Consider the following 13078-nt stretch of genomic DNA (forward strand, 5'->3'; position numbering starts at 1 on the left):
AGGCCATTCCCCTGCATCACCACACCATGAACAAAATGAAATATCTGACCTTTTAACCAAACAAGGGGCACAAGACAGGAAGCTGTGGCAGATACTGAAAGCAAGCACAGAGCCAAATTTGTGCCCTCTTGTATGTGCAGTAACAAAAAGGCCAGAGATGGTAAAGGCACAAGACATTTCAGAAATCCAAATGCAGGACCCTGCAATGAAATAAGTTATACAGAAGTTGAGGAATGAGGAGTTGAACTTAATAGAAGGAAACGCATTGGTGAAATACATACACAACCTAACAATGACCAAAGACAAGGAAATACTTATTTACAATGGGGAAGATGCAATATGGGTGGTCCCAAAAGAGTACAGACATGAAAGGATATATCTTGTACATGACCTCCCCACAGGTGGACACCAGGGTTTAGAAAAGACACAGCAGAGACTTAAGACAGTAGGTTGGTGGCCAGATATGGGAAAATATATACAGCAATACTGTGACAACTGTGTGGTATGTGCCCAAGTTAACTCAGCACCAAGGAAGATAAATGCTCCCCTAAGAATCCAAAGAAGGGAAGGCCCCTGGAATGCTTTACAAATTGACTACATGGGTCCTTTGCCTGTCACAACTAAAAGTAACATATATGTGTTAGTTGTGACTGATCTGTTTTCAAAATGGGTACAAATTTTTCCCGCTAAAAATAACACAGCTCTGGGCACAGCAAAGATCTTGGTGGATCAGATATTCACACAGTGGGGTCTCCCAGCATCAGTTGAATCAGATCAAGGCTCACATTTCACAGGTAATGTGATGCAAGAATGCCTAAAGATGTTGGGAATAAAGCAAAGCTTTCACATTGCATATCACCCTGAATCGTCAGGACAGGTGGAACGTGCCAACAGACAGATCAAGACTATGTTAAGGAAGTTTGTTGACATAAATGGTAAGAATTGGGATAATTTGTTACCCCTGGTGGCAATGGCAATAAGGACCACTCCTTCGTCAGCCACCAGATTGACCCCCTTTGAGTTAATGACAGGCAGACAAATGAGATTGCCATCTTTGGATAGATCTGCACACCCCTAATATTGATAGACTGTTACAAAACTGGGAAAAGCACTCACTGAGGTCCATCTGTTTGCAGCACAACATTTAGGGAAAGCACAGAGAAAGGCAAAGGCCCATTTTGACAAACAATTGTTGGGAAGTGGGAGATCAAGTCATGCTTTTAGAACTCCGCCTCACAGACCATAGTCTGGGCAAGAAATGGAGAGGTCAATTTTTAATAGTGGATAGACTGAGTCCCTCAGTATACAAAATAAGAATCAAAGATGCAAAGAAAGTGCAGGACAAATGGGTTAATGCCAACCAAATGAAACTGTACACAAGGAGAGGGGTCGCCTGAGTAACTCTTCTCTTTTCCCTCATCATGTTTTTTTATTTTACAGAAAAATAAGGATCCCAGCTTTGATACAATCCTTATTGGTGAGCCCCCAGATCCAGTGTACCAACGAGATCAATATTTCAATCAGAGTGGAAGCCAATCCAATCCACTGTAAAGAAGGAGAATCTATCCTCCTTCCAGTGTCCGTGCAAGGCACAACTGGGGAACAAGTATCCTGGTGGGGCCCAGCAGATAAAAAAATTAAAGCCTGGGATAATGGGAATGCTGGAAACTCACCACAATACAGGGGTAGAGTACATGTTTTCCCAAATGGATCCTTATTAATCAACCACACAAAACTTATTGACACAGTTACCTGGATATATGGTTTTATCATACCCTTTCCCATATATGGAAATCCACCCATAGTGAAAAGAACTTATGTTCCTGGAAGTATCACACTGAATGTATCCCAGGGCATAGCCCCTACTCCATCAGTCACCACAACAATATTGCAAGCTACTACACCAATTGAATGCCCACAAACCAGTGAAGGACCAATCAGTGGTCTCACTGCCACCTCCATTCCTGGTTCTCTTATAAACAATGTCTAATATATACATGTGCCAGTAGTCCTGAACCTATCAAAGTGGAATATGGCAGAATTTGGTTATTGTGTAAATAGTAATGTTTCTTTGTTTTACGCTTCCTTATTAGTAGACATTGTTGCTTCTCACCAGAGCAGAACTCAAGACCCATACACAGGACAGGCTACCCCTCACCAAAAAGGTATTTTTAGATCCAGAAAATTGCAAAATTTAGATGGGATCATTGGATCCATCCCTGGACTATTTGGTTCCGGGATGTCAATTTGGAATAGGGCTGATTTGGAAGTTATCCGCAGACACATAGGGAATTTTGAACAGAAAGAGGGGCAATATGTTTTGAAGCCTGTCCTGCAGGGTATTGAGGGTCTAGCCAGTGAAGAAAAATTTACTGTTAATAACATGCATAATATAGCAAGAATGTTTTCAGAGACCCAAGCCAAGATAAATTAAATAAATGAACTCAACAACAGAGAAGCCAAACAAAATCATGTTGGCAAGGAAATAATATACACTGCATATGGTAATTATGTCCTCAACACAATCACACATGTAATTAGAGACATACAATCTGGTAGAATACCTGACATTTTAAGAGATAATGACCTGACCAATTGGTATTCGTCACAGTCCAACAATGAGCATGGGGGAATAATCCAGGAGATGGTTGCAGACCTCTGCCTATCTCCACAATTTGGAATTTAGGTGCTGTGACTCCACACCCAAACAGAGGTTCACCCCATTATCACAACAAGCAGAAACCTTGTGCAGTCAACGATATCCTGTATGTATCCTTTACCATCTCTCTACCCATGTTCGTCCCAAGCAGGTCGTTCTTTGATAAATTGTCTACAGTCCACTCCATTGGATACCTGGAAAAGGACATTTACAAAGAGCATTTTTTACCTACCAGAACTACTGGTTTGAGTCAATGACTCCTGGAAAGTGCCACATACCACTTGCTGTGCAGTCAAGGGAAATCAGTACTTGTGCCGCTGTAATGTTTTTGAAATGGAGATGCCAATCTGTGGCCTGGAATCAAGTGAAACAAGTACCTTGGACATGGACATAAATTAATTTGGCAACATTCACAGCAAAGCTGTGGGAAGACCGAAATATAGGGCAAAGCTAAACGCATCAACCAGCTTGGCACCCAGAGGAATTGCATGCCCAGTACAACTGACAAAATGGAGAACTCCAGCAGTGAAGGTTACATACAACATGAATGGACAGTACTGCATAGTCATAAATTATGGGGAGTTCTTGTATGGGGGGAAGTCGTGTCCAGTGCCAAACCCAAATTTCTGCTTCAGCCCACATGAGTATACCACGATTGGTCAGACAATTTTCACCCCAATTCCTGTTTAAGAAGAGGACATAAATATAGATAGTGAACCAGAAATCTCATACCTGTGTTCAACATACACATAGATCAGTTAACCCTAAATTTAGAGAAACTTCTCGATAGGAAAGACACACACATAGTCCAAATGAATTACATGGTTGAAAAGGCAGATGCCACACTAAATGAATTATTGCATGATGGAGATTTTGAAATAACCATGACCAACACTTGGCTTGAGATTGGTTTAAAGGGCTTGTTGATCGGACAAACAATCTTGCTAATCATTTTTATATCAATGATATTATGGCTTAAGCATTTTATGAGACAAGAACGTAAGAAGCTAGAAAAACTGGCAGATGCTAGATATAAACAATTATTATGCTAATGTGTGTGTGGCCATCTTCATCAAATCTCATGGCCACAAGGGGGGAACTGTTACCGCAGCTAGCTGGTAATCAATTGTAAATTAAATATATTTTAGGAATATGACATATATATATATTTTAAAGTGAGAAATAGATTAAATATGTTTGAATATACTGTATAAGTTAAATGTTTAGTAGAAGGTATTTAGAGATATGCTTTAATTGTAAGGTTTAGTAATTGTGGAAGAAACAAGTTTTCCTGCTTATGTAATAAACAAAGGAATGGGCCCTGGTATGCACAGGCGTGTACTGTAGGTGACACACACATAATAAAGATTGGAATCAAAATATAGCATATCTTGGGTGATTATAAACCAGCTCATCTATCCTCCAGGCCAGGGACAATCTATCTACTATACCATTGAAAGGTCACATCTATTAATGTTAGCACCTTTGGCAAAACAGATCTGTTTGCACATCAAATAAGCAAAGGTAAATTGCTTGATGAACAAACAAATGCCAAATGTTATGATCCCAAAACACATTCCCTGCTGCCCACCTAAGGGGTGAAATTGAGCTGACACTTTTATAACACTCCAGAATCACGTTTAGGGAAACCCGTAATTATCTGCCACATTGGAACAGAATGGCAGATGCAAAACTATATTGAAGGATTTGGGATAAAAGACAGCACTGCTAGTTAGGCAGTTCAGAGGGACAGAGACAAATAAAAGATCCTAAGACATTAAGCAGGTAGCTATGCATTGTACCCTTACATATTCTTGCAAGTGTATGGTATGTGTATTAATTGTTTAAGTTTGTAATAGTGTTTGTGTTTTGTTATGTATGCATCATAGTTAAGGAAGCATAATAATTATAAGACTTATTATCATTGTGTTTTTCATATCTTGTATTTTGTATACCTATAATAAAGTGTGAGTGAAATAGAGCTGATATTCTATGTTTCAAACTCATTTTTGGAATCTCTAAGATATACATGAAATCTGCATATATTATGTAAGGCTCTGCAAGGTTGGACAATATTTGTACTGCTGCAACATAGAATTTATATGTATAAGGGTCCAGAAGAATACATCCCTGCATAAAGTATATTTACAACTTACATAGATGTATTGCCTGGACAGTTGCTGTTTGCAATAGAGTTATCTATACCCACATAGTCAATGAGCCATGATTATATATCTCCGTAAAGTATATTAGACTTTGCCGGGACATATTTCTTGGACAGTAGAGCTATAACTCCTTATACCAAATGAGCCAACCTAATTTGTAAGCCTATTATAATATATTTGCAGATATAAGATACATAAGACATATATCAATATATGATATAATAAATATATAGATATAAGATTCCACATTTCAATACTTTTATCATTCCAATATGTAAGTTTAAACGTACTGTAAATTTTATCTGTAATTACTGGTAAAATTCAGTGAATAAATGATTAAGGATCATCTTGCATATGAAAGATGAAATCAGCCATCCTGCTGGAGCAGCAAGTACTGCACAAAGTTTATAATTGCACAAAGTTAAACAATGCCCCTCCTAGATGCTGGTATTAAATATAAGCACACGTATCAGTCACAGTAGGCTATTCCTTGCACTACCTTTCAAATAATAAAGTACAAAATATATATTTATAGCTAGAAAGCTTATATATGCTACTCACATTAATTGGGTTTTCTTTAGACTAATGAACACTCAAGTAACATTAAAGAAAAATTTACATTAAAACAATTCTGTGATATTTTACTTTAATATTTGTACTTTAAAATCACTAAAAAAGCTATCAATGCAGTGTTTGGCTGACCTGCAACAGAAGAAATGTAGTCAGATTGCTCTTTACATTTTTAATCATAGCATTGTTTTTCAAGAAATCAAAAAATATAAGTGTAGAACAAAACACAGGACAGGCCAGAGAAGCTGCAAGATATATGATTGTTAACAGGAAAATTTAATTAAACATTACTACACCAAATGTCAAAAAGGGAATGTAGACATAATTCTGGCTGTCGGATGCCAATGCTCAGAATGGCGGTGCCAGAATCCCAACACCTGTCCGAATCCCGGCGCCGGCATCTCGACGGTAAGTAGTGGGGTTCGGGGGAGGGTTCGGGGTTGGGACAGGGGGAGCGTTAGGGTACTTACCGACAGGTGTCAGTATCCTAACCCTGTTGGATGGCGGCATCGGAATACTGACTTCTGAGATCCTGAGCACCGGCATTCCATACCCAGCTTGTTAAAAACGACTGTAATCCTAAAGGCTTTGGTGTATTATGTCCACAGTGACAGATTTGTTGCATTCTGCTATACACAGTATAGTAGGCAAATGTGCAATTGGTATCTTCCATCAAAAGTATATTAATTATGCAGAACATAATGTATCATAATTGAAATATAAGTAAACAAATTACATATGCATATTTTGAAAAGTAATGGAATATGCCATGTTTATCTAATATACTAATATATATTGTCACATTTAAAAATTAGTCCTTCCTCCACGTGGGTGCAACACATGAGTAAGGTAAGGTTATCAGTTTTGAGCTGCATTTGGCCGGGTGTACCTTTAAAGGTATCTATCATTAAATGGATGTAATCAGGTTAATCCTGTGATGTACCACTTATTTTATTTATGTGCAATTTATTTATCTGTAGCACTTAAATATTATGCAAAACTTTTCAGAGTAAATTTGTTTTTCATGTAATTCCCTGCTCTACTGGAGTTTACAAATTCCTTAGAATACAAGCACACACTAGGTTTAACTTTTGTTGGATGCCAATTAACCTACCAGTATGTTTTTGGATTGTGAAAGAAAACTGGAGTACTGAGATAAGACCCACACAAACTCCACACTAATACAGCCCTGTTTAGAATCAAACCCATGACCCCAGTATTGTGCAGCACAACCACTGTACCACCCGTTTCACCATAAAAGTTGTTGTGCAATTGTTATGCAGATAAAGATAGTTAAGGTTAGTTTTAGTAAAATCTGCCCGCTTATATATATATATATATATATATATATATATATACAGTCAGGTCCATAAATATTGGGACATTGACAGATTTTTCAGATTTTGGCCTCTATTCACCACCACAATGGTCTTGAAATGAAACAAACAAGATGTGCTTTAACTGCAGACCTTCAGATTTAATTTGAGGGTAATTACATCCAAATCGGGTGAACGGTGTAGGAAGTACAACAGTTTCAATATGTGCCTCCCACTTTTTAAGGGGCCAAAAGTAATGGGACTATCAACTCGCTATTTCATGGACAGATGTGGGCTATTCCCTCGTTATTTCATTATCAATTAAGCAGGTAAAAGGTCTGGAGTTGATTCTAGGTGTGATATTTGCATTTGGAATCAGTTGCTGTCAACTCTCAATATGAGATCCAAAGAGCTGTCACTATCAGTGAAGCAAACCCTCATTAGGCTGAAAAATCAAAACAAACCCATCAGAGAGATAGCAAAAACATTAGGTGTGGCCAAATCAACTGTTTGGAACATTCTTAAAAAGAAAGAACGCATTGGAGAGCTCAGCAACACCAAAAGACCCGGAAGACCACGGAAAACAACTGTGGTGGATGACAAAATAATTATTTCCCTGGTGAAGAAAAACCCCTTCACAACAGTTGGCCAAATCAAGAACACTCTCCAGAAGGTAGATGTATATGTGTCAAAGTCAACAATCAAGAGAAGACTTCACAAGAGTGAATATAGAGGGTTCACCACAAGATGCAAACCATTGGTGAGCCACAAAAACAGGAAGACCAGATTAGAGTTTGCCAAACAACATCTAAAAAAGACATTACAGTTCTGGAACAACATCCTATTGACAGATGAGACAAAGATCAACTTGTACCAGAGTGATGGGAAGAGAAGAGAAGAGAAGGAAAGGAACTGCTCATGATCCAAAACATACCACCTCATCAGTGAAGCATGATGGTGGTAGTGTCATGGCGTGGGCATGTATGGCTGCAAATGGAACTGGTTCCCTTGTATTTATTGATGATGTGACTGCTGATAAAAGCAGCAGAATGAATTCTGAAGTGTTTTGGGCAATATTATATGCTCATATTCAGTCAAATGCTTCAGAACTCATTGGACAGCTCTTCACAGTGCAGATGGACAATGACCCGAAGCAACTGCAAAAGCAACCAAAGAGCTTTTTAAGGCTAAAAAGTGGAATGTTATGCAATGGCCAAGTCAATCTCCTGACCTGAATCCGATTGAGCATGCATTTCACTTGATGAAGACAAAACTGAAGGGAAAATGCCCCAAGAACAAGCTGGAACTGAAGACATTTGCAGTAGAAGCCTGGCAGAGCATCACCAGGGATGAAACCCAGCGTCTGGTGATGTCTATGCGTTCCAGACTTCAGGCTGTAATTGCCTGCAAAGGATTTGCAACAAAGTATTAAAAAGTGAAGGTTAGATTTAGGATTGTTTAGTTTGTCCCATCACTTTTGGCCCCTTAAAAAGTGGGAGGCACATATAGAAACCATTGTAATTCCTACACCTTTCACCTGATTTGGATGTAATTACCCTCAAATTAAATCTGAAAGTCTGCAGTTAAATCACACCTTGTTTGTTTCATGTCAAAGCCATTGTGGTGGTGAACAGAGGCCAAAATATGAAAATTCTGTCAATGTCCCAATATTTATGGACCTGAATGTATATACAGTGTGTGTGTGTATATATATATATACAGTGTATATATATATATATATATATATATATATATACAGTGTGTGTATATATATATATATATATATATATATATATATATTATGCTACATTACTCTAAAATAGTGATCTGAAATTATTCTAAAAGTTAACATTGTGGTTAGTGTTAGATAATTATGATACACTTATGGTACACAATATGGTATTAATAACCAAGAGAAATGTGTTTAAAAGTGGAAGCTGTTGATGGTGCATTTACAATGCACAAGTAATACACACTGTAAATATAGCATTACTGTATTGATAATAGTATAGCAACATAAGGAGATGTGTCTATTGTGAAATGAGGCATACACTCCACTGTAATTTTTAAATTGGCCATACTTTATGTGCAGTTAGCTCTAAATAAGAGGCCAGGCATGATGCTATGCAAAGGTTAGGCTCTGAAGGGTTGTAGATATCATCAAATTCGACTATGGGGTTATTAAATGGGGAAGTTTTGGTGTGGCCAGTTTGGATAATGTGGTATCCCATAAGAGTCTGATATAACCACGGGTCTAATATGTGTATGAGGGTTAGTTTGGCTCTTATGGCTGCTATGACTATAGCAAACAAAGATGCTGACTTCAGGATAAAATGAAAATGTTGGAGTCTGTCTCCTAGGAAGCTAGGAATGAGAGGAAAAGCTTGATGGCCCAAGTATGTGAATCTTTTGGAACTATGGGCCTAGAGAGATATATGCCTCTAAACTACATAGGTATAGCTTGTTATCCGTTAAGTTTGGGATCATAATAGTTAAAGAATAAACATATGATTTATTATTAGTTCAAGCTAGGCCTGACTCTTATTTAGAATCTAAGAAATCTAAAGTTATAGTATATAGAGTAGTGAAGACTTGTAAGAAGGGTTTGTTATAAATTGCCAGATGTTAAATTCTTTAATGATTGTACAGTATCTAGCTCTTGTCCTTAAGAAGACATTAATTTGAGCTTTTGTGGGGAATGCTAGAGCTACATCTGTTGACAGCCTAGTAAAATTGCCATCCACATACATTGAGGAAGTGTCTCTAACGGATCTGTGGTTACCTGAAAGCATTCTTTGAATAACCCTAAGGGATTTCTTGGTCCTATTTGTAACTGGTTGATCAGAGGGAACCAGACTCAGGATGGCCATACTGGGTATACTACCACAATTTGCAGTACTCTGTCCTCCCTGATTTTTTGTAAGACTTTCAGAAGTAGGGCGGTGGGAGGGAAAGCATAGGGACAAGTCAGGTCTGTCCAAGGGAAATACATGGCATTCATCCTCCATACCCCAGTTACTTTCATGAGGAAAATGATTTGCCTCAGAGTCTTAGGAGTTGGAATTTCACAAACTTGTGACAGTAACAGATTTTCTTCTTTTGTATTTAATTTCCCTAGATGAAGCGAATGAAGAAGATAGTGCCCCTTTATTGGCTGTCTCCCTGTAACACTGCCAGCAGCAGATGACAATCTAAGTGAATCTGTCACAGAGACAGAAACTGTGTCCTCCATTGTTTGCTGATAGAAAAGTCTAACCAGTGGTGCTTGGGCACATGAAAGTGACGTGCGCACTGCTCAGCGTTCAGGGTAGAGGGAGGGAAAATTCTTCCAGTTTCCTCTGCTTCAGCATATTCGGGAACCTTAGTGTTTAACCCCCCTGCTAGGTGGCAAGCCTCCTGAAGAACAAACACTGTGCTCAGCTGTGTATGCTGTTTCATATAGTCTCCTGAAAATAAGCACAGTTCAGCAGCACTGTCTTTAAAAAAAACAAAAAAACTTTACTGACAAATAAACAGAACTACAAAGATAACATCCAGATTTCAACTCTTCTTACTGCTGGAGGAATATAATAGCAGCTAGAGGTGATGAAGCAACATAGCGAGAAGCGTTATGTACAGGGACTTTCTTTGCCTTTTTGTTTGGCCCCCTTATCTCCCCTTACTACATAGGCTCCTATGCTTTTAAGTTTTAACTAACCCACTCACACCCACATGTCACTTATGCTCAGCAGAGCCTTGTCGGGATAATGATTTTTGCCTATAATAATAGCTGATCCTTGTCTATTTGTACATTGATGGGTTCATGTTTCATATCTCTTCCTCTTCTCATTCCAACCATACTACAACACTAGTAGCTGCACTGAAATGCCAGTTGCCAATTACTCTTTTTCTATAGAAGACTGACTGATAGTGCTGCTGTCTAACAATAGCCACTCAGTCTTTTCACGGCCATAAATATAATTGTCATTCCACTACCTTATTTTTCATGTGATCACTGCACCTCTTAGACTGGGTACACACTGACAGATATATTGGCCGATCAATTGTATCTGGTGCCCATCGGCCAGTGTGTACCAGCGATATGTCTATGAATGATGTCGTTCACAGACATATAGCATTGGCTGTGCTGCACAGCCGATGGACAGATACATCTGCACATTTATCTGTCCATCGGTAAGTGTGTACGGGCGATCACCAGTATATATGCATCAGTCGCTGAGGGGAGGGGGGCGGACCTGCCCCCGACCAACGGGATCCACGGCTGCTGGAAGATGATGGTCATTCAGTGTATATGAACGACCATCATCTACAGATAAATCTGCAGACCACTTGATCTGCTGATATATCTTTGCAGTGTGTACCCAAAATTAGATTGTTAAGCCATTTGGGGAGGGTAATTTTCATATTTTGTTTTATGTTATTGTATGTACAGTAATTTGTTTATCTTGCCATGATGTACTCAATGTACAATGCTGTGTAATGTGTCAGTCCTGTGCTGTGATGGCTCTTAGCAAATGACTACATCTCTGAGAGTTACATAGTAATTAGGTAAGCCTAGTTGCAAAAAAAGTTTTTTAGTAGAAGAGTCAAACTGAAAAGCTGTAGTGGAAATAGAGTTTGAGATAAACTTATTGCTTTACTCTTTTATTGTCGTTTGTACGTTTGTGGCTTCATCTGTTACAAAACATTGTATTAATAAGTCTCACTCGGGGACCTCATGTCTTGTTTTCTCTTGTTAAATTCTGACAATTAAGAAATATTGTTTTAATGTGTTTTGTTTTTCACGTCATGGCATGTTATTATTTTACTTTGAATTACCAGTGCATAAAACCAATCAATCTATAATGACTTGTCAAATATTTTTAGCTCTACAAAAATATAATTGCTTGGGTATATTTTATAGTATCAAACAACATACTATTGGGATTCTTTTACATTTCTGTAATGGGAATTATATTTGAAAACAATTTTGAATTATTTAAAATTACTTTATCACCAGGGAAAGAATTGATATTTTTGTTCCTCATCACTGAGTCTGTGCTTTATGCTAACTACATGTCCAGGGAAAAAACAAGCCTTACTTGAAGGCGTTGGATCAATGATAGCCTCAATGGTTGACGTCATTAGGGAAGAAGTTGCGAAGTCTCAAAAAAGTGACTTCAGCAAAAGATTTGAGTACATATAGAACTGATCTGTTTTGCTTAATTAAATCTTTCACTCCTTTAAAACAAAAACATAAAAATAGATACCTCTAACTACATATTTTGAAAAACAAATGCTACTTAGATAATTTGGTTTGTAGAATAATTAATTGAAGTCATGATAATCTTCACTCTAATGTACTGGTCTGAGTTAAGGGGCCTATCCATTAGCAGATAAATTGAACGACTGAATGATATATCGTTCAGTCGTTCAATTTATCTGCTAATGGATAGGCCCTGAACGATGACAGATGCGCACACCCGCGGCTGATACATTTTATCTTTCATCTCTCCAACATGTTGGTCAATTATTGCATATCGCTGCCAGATATTAGAAATATCTGTCAGTTTATATGCGGTGAACGATGTACGACGAACGATATTAACAGCAGCTACAAAGCACTGGAGAGAAAAAAATCCACTCCCTGAATGATGTCATGTGATATCATTCATCGTTTGCCAAAATCTGTCATGTACATGACAGATATCGTTCAGCACAGCCACCGGAATTTTCAATAGATATCTGTTGTCTTTCATCGTTCAGAAAAACATCTGCTAATGGATAGGCCCCTTTGTGTTTACAACTTGTGGGAAACGTACCTGTATTCAGTTTGTCACAATCCATTGCTTGTTAAGTCCCATGTCCATCTGTGATTCTGCAGCCTTGGATAATTAAGCAGCTGTGGGCCGCACCTGTGTCTGCCTGAGGTATACCTGTATCACAGTGCTTCCCTGATCAGATCATCATGTCAGAAACCCTATGTCTGTTCACCATGTCAGATCATCCGTGTCAGACTTCCTGGATGTGGTTCCTAGCTCTGTGTCCTGGCTTCAGACTCCTATTACTATTACAAATACTTACTGCTATCAGTCTTCAGATATCTGGAAACCCTGCATTATTTACTCCAAGTTCCTTCTGCTCACATTTTGCTGACCTCTGGTAAACCTGCTGTGTTTATCCCAATGACTTGTATTGCCTGCATTTAAAATATCTGCTATATTGTCTTTAGTCTGCACGTTTCAGTATTAATTTTAAGATAAGCACTTTAACCATCAATTATCCAGTTATCTGCAAACAAGTACCCTGAAGTTTCCCCAAGAGCCAATTACACAATCTTTATAGATACAAGGAAACTCACTTTTCCCCTGTAGGAGATATTCCACTAC

General features: G+C 38.2%; 1 pseudogene; it reads left to right on the forward strand.

Annotated features, from left to right (window-relative positions):
• The first annotated feature begins 292 nt into the window (after nucleotides 1-292).
• Nucleotides 293-3711, forward strand: LOC148538112 (uncharacterized; annotated as a pseudogene).
• The last annotated feature ends 9367 nt before the right edge of the window (nucleotides 3712-13078 follow it).

The sequence above is a fragment of the Taudactylus pleione genome, unplaced genomic scaffold (assembly GCF_031769625.1).
Source record: "Taudactylus pleione unplaced genomic scaffold, aTauple2 ptg000041l, whole genome shotgun sequence".
Lineage (NCBI taxonomy): Eukaryota > Metazoa > Chordata > Amphibia > Anura > Myobatrachidae > Taudactylus > Taudactylus pleione.